Genomic DNA, 13,940 nt, shown 5'->3' on the forward strand with positions numbered 1-13,940 from the left:
CTGCAGAGGGGTCTTTTTTTTTTTCTCCCCCGTGATGTGTGTGAGAAAAAAAGAAGGAGAGAAAGCGAAACAGAGAGAGTGAGAGAAAGAGAGAGAGAGAGAGAGAGAGAGAGAAAGAAAAGGCAAGCAGTCAGGAAACAGTGCTGTGGTCATGCTAATGTTGTCAGGCAGAGGTAGATGTCAGGTAAAGATGTCATAAAGATGTCATGTAACCCAACCTCTGAAAGCCCTGAGGTCAGGCGAACGGAGGAGCCACCTCAGGCCTGCAATCACCGGCCATCTTTAATAAAGCCCACAAGGGCCTCCAAGTTGCCCCACGGAGCCTGGTGAAGGGGCGGTGCTGTGGGACGGAGCCCGGCGTGGGTTCTGACGCCAACCCAGGCCGGGCAATGAACGGCGGCGCCCTCGTGCACACAGCCCCGCCCCAAAGGCTCGCTCTTTCTCTCTGAGCCGGCCCGCTCCCCGCCCCCAGACCCAGACCCCCACTGGGTCTGTACCTCCACCCGAGCCAGCCTTTATTGAGTCAGGCCTCGGGGCAGACAGTGAACAGCCCTTGAAAAGGAAATTACCACGGTGGGGCTCCATTAGATTTGACAGAATGCACAATATGCAATCGATCTCTCTCTGACACGCATGCATGCGTGCTTGCGCGCAAACACATACACACACACACACACACACCCACACACCCACACACCCACACATGTGCACACCCATTCTTACATGCACACAGATGCAGATAAAAGCATGCAAATATATTAAAAAGAACCCTTTTATGACTCAGTAGATTGATGGGGAATGATTGATGGTTGTTTGCGTTTTCTAAGCCAACTATAAACTGGAATGCTTATATTACATCAAGAGTCACTCTGAAAACAACGGAGAATGAGCCCAAACTACACCCAGAATCGGCTCACGAAATCTCATACGCAGTACTGCCGTCTCCGTTGCCAGAAAGAGTCCGAACGGAAGTAAAGGTATTTCGGCTGCTTTCCCAGTTTTGACCGTCACATATGCTACAGGTTATTGTCTGTTGAAGATCAAGGTCCATTGTGGAAATTCATCCATGACTTTACAGTGCTTGACAAATTAAGTCGTGTGGTTATCTGGCTTATACTGCCGAATAAAAAACTATCACAACCTTCCAGACCAGGTGTCGCAAGTCAAGGACCTTGCTTCACCGCGGAAACATAAAATACCTAAACAGAGCTGTTGACTTCCCAGAATTCCTCCTGGCCCAGATACTGAGGAAGTGAGCTGCACATCAGAGAAGCAAACACTCACTTTTACAAGCCATCGGGCAGCTGTGTGTGGTGTGTTGGTGTCACCCACACTCCCGCTGGCACGGCTCCCTCAGCTGCCTTCAGACTCCAGACGGGAGGACAATAGAGGAGTGGACCCGTGCCAGGCCGTTATCAATAAATCTGGTCACGACAGTGGCGTGGTGACAGCATGTGGGCTGGATGGACCTGTCCTACCCGTCCAAGACCTGCTTCCTCACCCTCTCCTCACACACACACACACACACACATACACGCATGTAAGCACGCATGCAAGCACGCACACACGCAGCTGCATATCGACTATAGTAAATCAACACCAGATAAGGCGGCGCGATCGACCTAATTAGTCAATGTTTGCAACTCAAGCTGTGCATACAGACGTGGTCACTTTTAGAAATGGTGACCAGGTGGAAATACCCACCAGTGCTCGGCCGGGATGTCTGCGTTTCAGACACAACAGCAAACCAACGCTCGGGAGGCATGTACTGTAATGTTTTATATTTATGGGGCATGGAAAACTACACAGCCGACAAGAACACACGGATCCGTATTTAATGAGAAGGTGGCATTTAATGAGGAGAGGTTCATCTCCCCTGGCAGCAGGGCAGACGGGTTTAGACAGCAACGAGACAGTGACCTCACGCGGGCCACCTGCAACATTTGGTCCACAAACAACACAACACTCCAAACATGCTTGGAGTTCATCACATTGGCACTCACAGTCCGACATTTCAGAGAGGGCCCAAAATTGAAACATACAATAACCGGAGCCTGTTGCCTCTGTGACTGTCATGTCATGAAAACAGCAGATTTGGTAATCCTATCAGGTGTGTCCCATCAGACAGATCCCAAGCAGGTGGTGAGAGACTGAAGCGTGTTGAAGCAGGTGACCTGGCCTTGTTGGCCAGGCTGGTAGACAGACCAGCAGTGCACCTGTCCTCCTCTGCCCACAGCCCGTTAGGTGGCTCCGGAGTGCCTAGCAGGCCCAGCCGAGTGAGGGCTGCGATTCAGCCTGCACCTGCAAAAAACAAACAAAAAAACAGAGGGTCAGAGGGGGTCGAGTTAAGGCCCCTGTTCAGACAGACGACGTGCCACGTGACTACTGTGTATCATTAGATTATATGTTGTAATCATTGGTACAGGGCTAACAACATATCTGCTGTTGCGTAGCGAGATTAGCATTCGATCAGAACTCCTTTCATCTCCGTCGTCACCCAACTGGAATCCAACCTTCCTCAACTGATGGGGTGACGTACTGGCCAATCAGATCAAGTGTGACTGCAGACCCAGGGCCGTGACCACAGACAACGTGGTGAAGCTGTGCGGATTCCTTGGGTGCTTTGGTGAGTTGCTCTTCGTGTTTTATGCCCCCCCCATAGAGCTTTCTGCCATGCAGCAACCTACACATTGTCAGAGGGAGCACAGCTGGGTGGCCTTGTTTATTACTGGCAGATTCCCTGCTTCACAGCCTCAAACAAACAAAACAACAAACAAACAAAGCAATAGCCTGGCAATAGCCTCACAGTCCTGCCTGCCCCATTGGCTAAATTACAATCATAGGGGCGGGGCTAGCAGCCAGGGGAGAAAGGCTGACCCTGAACTGCAGGGAAGGAAGGGTGTCTGCCTGCAGTTCTGGTGGGGCCTCCACAAGCCTGGTGCCTGGGGCCTGGAGCCTGGGGCCTGGAGCCTGGGGCCCAGCTCGCTGCATAGGCAGGAGCAGCAGACAGCCTGTCCTGCCAGGCCCCAACCTGCCTGCTTTATCTCACCATCAGCACACCTCTGAGTCTGCTGGCTGCCGGCCCAGCAGAAGGGTTAGCTCACCCTACTGCACACATCTACCCCGGGGCATGTGAAGACGAGGGCGAAAACTAGACAAAAAACGAGAACGGAAAGAGGGAGCAACACATACCTGCTGGAGCTCTTCCCTGGTCTGTTTTGTTATGCAAAACACACACACACACAAAAATGAATGTCATAGAAAAGGCCACACACAAGCCAGTAAAAGCAGCCAGACTTAAAATAGAAAGCAAACATGAATATAATGGGAATTTATTTCAGTAGATTACCTTAAAGCTATTCTGAGCACTGCCCCAACACACACACACACACACACACACACACACACACACACACATAAGAGCACATAAGCACAAGCCTACACGCATGCACAGAAAGAGTTATTTTCACCATTTCATAACCTACCAAACCAGAATTGTATTTAATATCAGCCTACACACACCAGTACTTCAATCAACACCATACACTTCAACCACACCGCCACACCTTAATCACACATACACACACACACACACACACACACACAACACACATCTTTCTGAGGCCATCTTTCTGAGGTGGGCAATCAAAGCATATCTTCATATGATCCGCCACCAGGATCTGAGGCTGGTGAGAGCGTTTGAAGTGATATCTCTACGCCCTGGCATTTGCTGCCATGCGCTCATCATGGTTACACGAACCCACGGAGCCACCTCCACACTTTCCATGGGAGGCACCTGAGCTCTAGTGCCAATCTGACCACGTCCCCTAGCACTGCCTACATCACCCAGAACGTCTCTCAGTTCAAACCCGTGGCAATATTGAATTTCACTGCAATTAAACTACTAAATGACAGATCATAAATTAGATCTCTCTCTCTCTCTCTCTCTCTCTCTCTCTCTCTCTCTCCCTCTTTATCTCTCTCCACTATCAAAACATCTCCACTCGAGTCGAGACAGGTAAGGAGCCCAATGAGAAATGTTCCAGTGGACATTTATATCATCACATGAACGTGAGCGAGTATGTGAGCTCCAAGCCATCCCCCCTGGCCTTTCCCCCACCGCGTGCATCATTTCAGAGGCATCTCGTCATCGTGGAACACCGTGAGATCACTATGGTGCTCATGACTGCGGGTCCACCCCTATTGCTTCAAAACGATACCGCGTGACATGTTGCCCCACTGGCTAATGCCATACGTGAGCCTTGAGGTGTTCGATCGCTGAATCTTTTTAGGAACTGAGTCCAGGTAGAAAGTAAGAAATCTTGAGGTGATAGGCTAAATTACCTGGATAGAAGGTGACAGACTGATCCAACACTTCAGTAATGGTGATTATATCACTGAACACAGTAGGTAGGAACTAAGTTGCTCTAAGTAACAGCAACATTCTCCAGGAGGTAGCCAACATTTGGTAGTTGTGAGCCGCACGCACTCACACACTCTCATATGTACAGAAGCTCTCTCTCTCTCCAACACACACACACATACACACGCACATTCACACACAGACAAACTTGCACATATTCACATTCACATGCGCCTTGACACCATGACAAACATCAACAAACAACACTGAAACAGTATAGAATTAGGCAGAGACCAAGTCTCTGTGGAAGCGGGTCTGGTCAGGACTGCAATTACACGATACAACTTCTGATGGTCCATTACTTTAAAATAAGACTCCTGTTATGAGCCCCGCATAAACAGACATGCCAGAGCCAGGACTCGGCCAGCACTCCCAGATGCACTGCAGTGAGCAGTTACTCATGACTGCTCTGTGTTTCCCTTCCCACACAAACCTGCCACAACCTGCATCAGGCACCAAACGTGTGTGGTGTGTACATACTGTAACATTTGGCATACACCTGGGCAGTTAAGTCTCTTGAAAAGCCATTTAATGAACAGTGAGTACACACACTCATGACCACACACACACACACACACACACACACACACACACACACACACGCACACACACACTCTTCAGGGACACTGGCACAACGCTGCGCCAGTCTAGTGTTAAACCAGTCATGTGAAATGACCCATTCCCTCCTGTAAATCAGATTAGAGCCGTGAGCTCACGTCCACACACACTCCTGTTCCAAAGGACTAATTGGATTTAACCTCCCCCCACCACACACATGGACACATGGTCTCACACACACACACACACACACACACACACACACACACACACACACACACACTCTCTCTTTCTCTCTCAGGGGCAGGCCTTTATTCACAGCCACAGGCTACACACATCTGCATCTTCCCCTGTGACTATAATCTAATCGCAGTTCTGGATCTGAAGCAGAGTCCTGAGTAATTGATTGGTCAGATGTTTGCGAGTAAACAGGATATGATCCCCCTTTTATCAGATATGCGCGACTGGGCCGAAGTGGGTTTATTTCCTATAGGCCTCTATGCTGATTGTCCTAGATAACAGTATGTGTTTTCAACCACAACAGCAAACAGCCCTCAGAAACTTCAGGGGAGTGTTCTTTCAGCTAGCGTGTTGGTAAACAGCTAGCTCACTTTTAAACAGCAGGCCTGCAGAGTTAATTGTGCGGTAATTAAAATTTCAGTGCCAGCCCCGTCCCCACTGAAAAAGTGCTTAACTGCAAAAAAGCAGAATGAGCACCTTTCGTTTGCTGGTCTAGTCCCTCACAACCTGGCACTAGTGACAAAGCCCACTACTCGCCAAGCAAGTTCTCACACGACTCGTGAGGAGTCTTGCTGTGTGCCCTGTGAGTGACCGCTAACCAATCGCAGGCTTCCTTGTTAAGAGTTCACACCATGTCCCGTATAGTTGTAGCTACTGTTTCTGTTATAATTGCGCAGCAGTAATCAGAACTACAAGCACTATGGCTTTAAGATCTGCTGTCTGTCAGAAACTCAGAAAAGCTCAGAAAAGTGACTTCTGTTCAACTCTAACATCACTGAGAAAATGCATGTAACCAGCGGTACCCGCCGGTCACAAGTCATTACACCACAACTACACACAGGTGACAGACACACACATACACACACACACACACACACACACAATAACACACACACACACACACAATAACACACACACACAATAACACACACACACACACACACAATAACACACACACACACACACACACACACACACACACACACACACACACACACACACAATAACACACACACACACACACACACACACACACACACACACACACACACACACAATAACACACACAATGTTCCACACCATGCGATGTCGCAGCATCAAACCTGGAGAGGAAGAGAGCTTCGGGCTGGAGCTGGCTTAATGAAAGCCAGCCGCCTGGCGGGCAGTCAGGGCCGTGGCCTTGTAGGCCTTTCCACAAAACCCCCGCTCATAATCAGTCAGTACACCACGAACCGCAAACAGCGCTGTGACTCAGCGCGGTCAGATAACATCGGCCCGGAAAAACACGTTCGGCGTATGCTGCGCCCAATGGGAATGCAGCTAGCGCTCGATGGTTGCAGCACACGCAGAACGGGATGTACGACTTTCCGAGGGCACCGAGACTGGAAGGCCCACAGGTGGGAAGCCCACCTGTCTGACCGGAGACACCTGCATGACTACTGGTAATGTTCCGTCGCGCATTCCCACTTGTCTGTAAATTCACCAGGATCGTTTCTGTGATCGCAAGACGTAATTACACTGGTCCTTTTGAGCTGGGGTCAAAGCTGGCTCCATTAAAAGAAAACTGACATGCCTCTTCGCTGTGATCTGGCTGCACGCCCAGTACAGAAAAGAGGTAGCTCAGTGGAGCTGAAGATCAGAAGCATGGCTTTAATGGCCACTTCAAACGGCCTCTGTGCTGGAAAGACGACCTAAACCAGGCGGGTGAGCTGCTTTGTCATTTGACAGGACTGACGTGATACTCCCGCGGTGTGACTCCAGGGTCAGGGGGCGAGCGCTGAGGTCAGGCACATCCTTCAGGAAAGGATGTGGACATGCTGGTGACTCTGGGGCAGGGGGCAACATGGGAGAGACGCGGCCCAGGGGCACCCCGCCGGTCTGGGTTGTGGTGGGGGTTTTCCGGGTGAGGCCCGGGCTCACAGGGCCGTGCAACGGGCAGGGTGCAGCAGAACCGCTCCGTCAACCCCGTTCGTCTCTGTTACTGCGGCGCGCTGAAAGAGTGAGATTGAAGCAAGGACTGAAAAAAAATATTAAAACGAGGACAACTCACGTCCGGACAACTCATGGAAGATTAGTCAAGCTACCTGAAGGTCACTCCCTGATTGGCTAGCACATTACAGGCCGCAGCCGAGAAGTGATGAGAGTCTCCAGTCAGCTGCAGGAACCGAGCCAAGGAAGGCGAGGCCAACGAATCAGGAGACCGTTGCCATGGCAGCGGGTCTGCGCACTGTGAACAGAACACAAGGATGGATCACCAGTGAACTGGGGCGTGGAATTGCTGAACAAGAAGCACCGCGTCGGTGCGTCCAAGCTCCTGACGCACAGATTTCCCTGGCCGTTACCTAGTGAACGGATTTCCCGGCCCCTTACCGGGACTGGAGCGACAACGGAAGCCATTGATCTGGCGCAGATTGAGCAGAGCCTTGGGCTCCGGCCACGGAGCCAACGGGGCTGGCTGGAGAGGGACATGTCCCCATCTGGAGCGCATTACACGGCTGCAACCTTACACGGCCCTGCCACCCTCTGAGCCCGAGTGGGTAGGACCGCCCGCTACACACAGAGTGGGACACGGCGGAGGGAGTCTTGTCTTTCTATCTCCTCCATCCTACCTGAGAAGAGGTCCCCAGGTGTGAGGAGATCACTCCCCCCCCAGTCCACTAGTGTGAGGAGATCACTCCTCCTCAGCCCACTGGTGTGAGGAGAAACTCACAGCAGTAATTGATTACAGGCTGTTACTTGGTTACTCACTAAAGTGTGCAGAAAGCTCAACAGGACACCACTAGATTAAAACACTCTTAAAGGAATTCTCCACCCCAAAATGCTAACTTTGCTAATCACAAAAGGAAACCCTGAAGAGAGCATTTACACTACTGACATGCTAATAAGCTGCCTCTCATTGCCATTCAGAGGCAGTCGTGCGGAACCATCTCAGGGTACACTATTCCTTTAAAAAGAAACTCGAATCTCCAGCAGTCTACACGGGCAGCGATGGGGAGGTAACCCCCATGTAATACATCACGGACTGAGTCATGATTGGCCTCATTGCTCAGTCATTCTTTCTCTTTTGTGATGTTCCAGTGGAGCGGTTTTTGATTCTTAACAGCAGTTATCCACCCTAACCTGCGTCCTCCAGCAGGGCAGTGGCTCACAGCCCCAGATCCACCCCCCACCCCCCATTCCAGCCCCCAGGCGCCGCCGGGGCAAACGGGCTCTTACACGGTGGCCTCCTCCCCTACCCGACGCAAGCACATGGTTCCCATTGTGGTGGGAAGGCAGAGGGATCAGAGTGGAGCAGCTGAGGCAAGGGGGGGGGGGGGGGGTTGGGGTTGGGGTTGAGGTTGGGGAGGGTCTCTTGCCCCGCTGCGGTGGCCTGGTGAAGGGTTTCCTTCCTGGTGCAGCTGACCTGGGTGACATATGCTGGGCTGCAGGGTGGTGGGGCGGAGGCATAGAGGCTGTAGCCTGGTGAGGAGAGGCAGGCATGGGGTGCTGGGGCATAGGGGCGCCCACCCCCCGATGACAGAGCGGCCCGGAACCGGTAGCCCAGGGATATGAAGAGGTGTTGAAACCGAGCGGATTTGGGTTTTCAGGGATTGTCGGACAGGTATGGAGGTGGCAGCACTTCAAAGCAGGATTTGGAAAACGAGAAAGAGAAAATGAGGGACAGGCAGCAGGAGAAAAGAAAGATGAGAGAGAGAGAGGAAGAGCATGGCTGCGCTAGGAAGCGGAAAGAGAGAGGAAGAGTAGGGCTGTGCTAATGGCGACAGCAGATACACTTCAGCAGCACGGTACCATCCTGAAGCAACCTGCAAAACAGTTCTTTTGACAAAGTGCAGCTTGGCCCAACCCCTAAACCTCTCCAGTGTTTAGTGCTTCTATAATTCCACCAGTGCGTCTGCGGTAAGAGAAACACAGCACCACTCAAGGTGGAGCTCATACGGACCCTTCCTCTTTCCACTCTGGATGTGTTTGTTAGATCCTCTGTTTTCTGCTGAGAAGTCATCCTCTTGTATTACAGTAAAGCATTATGTGCGCGCGTATACACACACACACACACACGCACAGACGCACACACACACACACACACACACACACAGCAGGTGAATCAGTTGAGTGGGAGGCGGGCCAGAGCACTTTTTGTTCCTGCTCGTGGGCTCCGGAACACAAAACGTTCTGTTGAATGTCTGAGGCGCGTACGTGGCCACAATCAATGGTGCAAGCTGGACGGCTGAACAGGACGCTGCCGTTGGAAAGGGCCACGCACTGCAGAGCATATCGGAACCAGCTCAACATACCAATTAAAAGAGGCCCCTGGATGCTCTCTGTGGCCAGCACACAAAGACTCCAGGACTAATGGGCTTCTCCGGGCTATATGGATGTAGTGACACGGAAGACGGTGAGTTCACACTCAGGAGACAAGCATTATGTCTTCTCGGCTCAAGCCAAGACGGAAGTGACTTCATGTCCAAATCATCTGCGGAAAGAAACGCTGAAAGGTCAAACGGCCCGACCTCAGGCCAAACGGGGTCGATGCGCATCTAATTAAGTCAACATGTTATTTAGAAAATCGAATCTCCGTTCTTACAAGGAATCTTAGCTGACAGCATAGCTGCGGAAAGCCGGTCACAGACACACCAGAGGAAATGTACGATCGTGATCTGGCACCCACACTGGCCAGAAAGCGGGGGGGCAGTAATGCCTGGTGTATTAACATACTCTACGGGACTCGAGTGAATGCTCGGAGGGTTATGTGAGTGTGAGATAGAGCCATCGTAGCTGACAGCAGAGGGTTCAGAGGTCAGGAAGCATCCTGACATTGTGGTTTCAGAGGTCAAAGAGTTCTCCCAACACCCCCCCACCCCCTGGCCACTGGTGAACGCCGTCGCCCCCGTTTCCACCCGAATGTCTGTACCCCATTCCCCCCTGCACTCCACGGTGACGCCACCTCTCTTAAGTCGCCCGTCTCCTGGGTTACCCCCGAGGGCGATGCTGTGGCTTTGATTAGACTCTTCCAAAGGGGATTTTGCCATTTTAAGTCACTGAGCCCCACCACGCTCACATGCTTCCCTACAGATGACAACAAAACCCCAACAAACAAGGCAGTTTTAGGGTAACAGGTGTTTCCTATCCATGTCAAATCTACCCCCCACCTCCTCAAACCTGTCACCGCTAGATCCAGGTAGGGCCAACACTGAACTGTGATTAGCTTCCCAAGCCCAAATCCCATTCTCCCCTATTATATAAGGCACAAGCAAACTGACTTCTGATCAGTTTCAAAGGAGGGTCAATGGTGAACAGTAACGTGAGTAGCATGGGGCTTGCGTCCCAGCAGGCATTAGGAGGAGGTGGCCAGCACACGCAAACAGACGGCTGAAGGTGGCCATGAAGGGGCGTGCGGAGGCCCCAGGCGATCGCCCCGACACACGCCCACGTCTGCTTCCAATTCCTACTGTTTACCCCCACCTGTGCCCACAGTCTCCCCCACAGCACCTCACACAGTCCTGCACTTCCCAAACACTCCACTTCCATCAGTGCTAATGGCTTTGATCCTAGCCTGGATATGTGTATGTGTGTGTGTGTGTTATCTTTATGTAAAAAAAACACAGCATACTCGTGATCAGCTAGCTAGTGTAAGCAGGCTACTGACTTTCTACATCTACCATCTGCAATTTGACTTGACCAATCGTGGTCCTTTATATTCATTTCCTAATGAAAGAAATCCCTCAATCTCCCAAACTCTGAAGTCTATGGGAAGCTGCGAGCCAGAAGCAGTCTGCTCTTCTCGTCTCGATGTCGACATCACCTCCGTCTTCAGCACTGTGGTGACCATTTCTGAGCTGACGTTCCGTAAGCAGTGACAGCTGGGAAAAAAGCGCTACATGTGATGTCAGCTGGCTGCAGGGAGTCTTTGCATGGTTCCTTTATGGACCAAACAGATTAGAACCTCCAACCAATACGTCATACGCAAGCTCTACAGTGCCCTCTGGTGGCTCTCACAGATCAGATATTTCGAGATTCTGAAAAAAAAAGCAACCAACCAATTTCGTTTGATTATCAAAATGTCAAATTTACTATTAGATATTAAGGGCTTCTGAGACTTCACATGACTTTTAACAACTTGAAGTTTAAAAACTCACCCTAAGTATCCTCACTGATAAACAAACAAACAAATAAATAAATACGTTTCACTTCGGTAACCTGCAGCCAGGCTAAAAGGAGAGCGCTAACCCTCTGACAAGGTCTCCACACAGAGGTGTCCGGAGAAAAGGAGACGCAGCATTTCGGCCGTCTTTGTGGGAACTGAAATCCCTGCGCTTGATCACATCCCAAAGTCATGAGCAGTGGAGGTGGAGAGGGGGTTTCTTTGGGTCGTACAGCCGGGTGAGTCCGACTGTGTGAGCCCAAAAGGGCGCAACCTCTACGCAGCCCTGCACACAAACGCCCAGCTCATTCTACACACACTTCACACACTCTCTCTCTCTCTCTCTCTCTCTCTATCCGTGTGGCCCTCTGAGACAAGAAACAGCTGAGGCAGCCCTGCCTCGCTCTCTTTAATAAGGCACGGCGTGCCACTGGGCAAGGCGGGGGAGGCCAACGCAAAGTCCACGCGGGGAGCGGCGTCCAGGGGCCGGAGGCACCGCAACGACAGGGCTTCTCTCCTCCCACCTCCCAGTGCACAGCCCCGGTGACAGCCCCGGTGACAGCCCCAGGCCCCGTGCCTCCTCTAATCCCCATCCAGGCTGAAAGCCTCTGCATGTCACCAGCCAACGGCAAAAGGCCGCGGGCCTCCGCACAGAAACAAAGCAGCCAGGAAAGAAAGAAAAGTCACACCAGGCTGGACCACCTGCTCCTCCAACTAAATTACACTCACTGAGAGAGAAAGAGAGAGAGAGAGAGAGAGAGAGAGAGAGAGAGAGAGAGCGAGACAGAGAGAGACACAGTGAGACACCGAGACAGCCGCTGTCCCTCTGTGATCCAGCCACACAAAGGAACAAATTGCACTTTTCTGTCCGCGTCTTCCGCTGGGTCAGGAATCAGGGCAAGCGCCATCTCTGGGCCGCGCGGTGCGAGACCGTTTGTTCGTGATCACACACATACATATTCCCCCCCACCCACCCAAAGCTCGATCCGCTCAGCCTTTCATCTCCTTCCTCTTTTGTATTCCCGCACTCCTGCGTTTGTTCTGCCACTTCCCTCCAAAATTGAGTGTTATTATTCCAAACAATCTGATGCCAGCGTCATGGCTTTATACGCCAGTGGCACCGAGGGATGAGGCACTTCTCGAGCGGTCAAGATTAAAGCGGACCTGGGGGAGGTCTGCTTCATCATCCTCATCATCAGCACCTTAATTGGCCACTGCGATTACTCCGAGAGCTTGGTGTACCTGGCTTCCCCTGGCTTTAATCTCCAGCCTTACGTAAACAAAGCTCGGTGCACATGTGCAAAAAACAAGACGAATGTACACTGGTGCTAGGTGGACATGCGAGAGCGCTCCACTCGCACTGTGCTGGCGGAAACCTTCCTGTACATGGGAACCAAGAAGGTTGGTGTTCCAGGGCCTTTATTCCCTGAGACGGGGCTGAGGAATGGGGCTTTTTTCCGGGGCGAGTGGAGTGCTCGCGGAGTGGCCGCCCCTGGGGTGGAGGGTGGGGGGTTTTTGGCTGACGGGCCTCGTGCTGGTGGTCACACGCTGGCGCCCGCAGGGCTGGACGCGGAGTTACCGGCCGAGGATTAACGGGCGGCATGCCATGAGGACCACCCAGCCAGTGGCACCCAGCAGCCAGCAAACACACACGTACACACACACACGCGCGCTTGCAAGTGCATGCACAGGCACATACAAACACGCCGGTCTTCAGACTCGCTCTCTCTCTCTCCCCTTTCCCCTCTTTTAAAAATATGTCAGACATTCCGTAAAAAGGTAAATTAGTTAGATATTGACTGCACATGACCCCCCACCCCACCAATCACCAGCGCTCCACCTAGTAAGCTGAAAGCTAAATCAGATTTGTGCAGGCTGATTTCAGCAGCAGTACCCTCCCCCTGTGGCCTACACAGGCTACGGCAGGTCACCATACCACACTCTCTCAGCCGCATTTCTCTCAACACACCTTCTAAAGCCTGGAAAAGACTAGCACACACTATCTCACCGTCAGCCCCCACTAGCACACACTATCTCACCGTCAGCCACCACTAGCACACACTATCTCACCGTCAGCCACCATTAGCACACACTATCTCACCGTCAGCCACCATTAGCACACACTATCTCACCGTCAGCCCCCACTAGCACACACTATCTCACCGTCAGCCCCCACTAGCACACACTATCTCACCGTCAGCCCCCACTAGCACACGCTATCTCACCGTCAGCCCCCACTAACACACGCTATCTCACGGTCAGCCCCCACTAACACACGCTATCTCACGGTCAGCCGCCACTAACACACGCTATCTCACCGTCAGCCCCCACTAACACAGGCTATCTCACCGTCAGCCCCCACTAACACACGCTATCTCACCGTCAGCCACCACTAGCACACGCTATCTCACCGTCAGCCCCCACTAGCACACGCTATCTCACCGTCAGCCCCCACTAGCACACGCTATCTCACCGTCAGCCCCCACTAACACACGCCATCTCACCGTCAGCCCCCACTAGCACACGCCATCTCACCGTCAGCCACCACTAGCACACGCCATCTCACCGTCAGCCCCCACT

General features: G+C 52.1%; 1 long non-coding RNA gene across 8 annotated transcripts in view; it reads right to left on the reverse strand.

Annotated features, from left to right (window-relative positions):
- Positions 1 to 1,833: 1,833 nt before the first annotated feature.
- LOC145656964 (uncharacterized) overlaps positions 1,834 to 13,940 on the reverse strand; it is a 51,536-nt gene continuing 39,429 nt past the window's right edge. For 4 of the 8 annotated variants that reach the window (XR_014122684.1, XR_014122693.1, XR_014122692.1 and 1 more), the window contains 3 exons: positions 7,306 to 7,448; positions 6,957 to 7,212; positions 1,834 to 2,301 (listed from right to left, as the gene is read on the reverse strand). This is a non-coding gene — a long non-coding RNA (uncharacterized LOC145656964). The remainder of the gene's footprint in view (positions 2,302 to 6,956; positions 7,213 to 7,305; positions 7,449 to 13,940) is intronic. The other 4 variants (XR_014122688.1, XR_014122690.1, XR_014122686.1 and 1 more) reach the window with 1 other exon arrangement.

Source organism: Electrophorus electricus, chromosome 3 (assembly GCF_041902795.1).
Source record: "Electrophorus electricus isolate QZ-2024a chromosome 3, ASM4190279v1, whole genome shotgun sequence".
NCBI lineage: Eukaryota > Metazoa > Chordata > Actinopteri > Gymnotiformes > Gymnotidae > Electrophorus > Electrophorus electricus.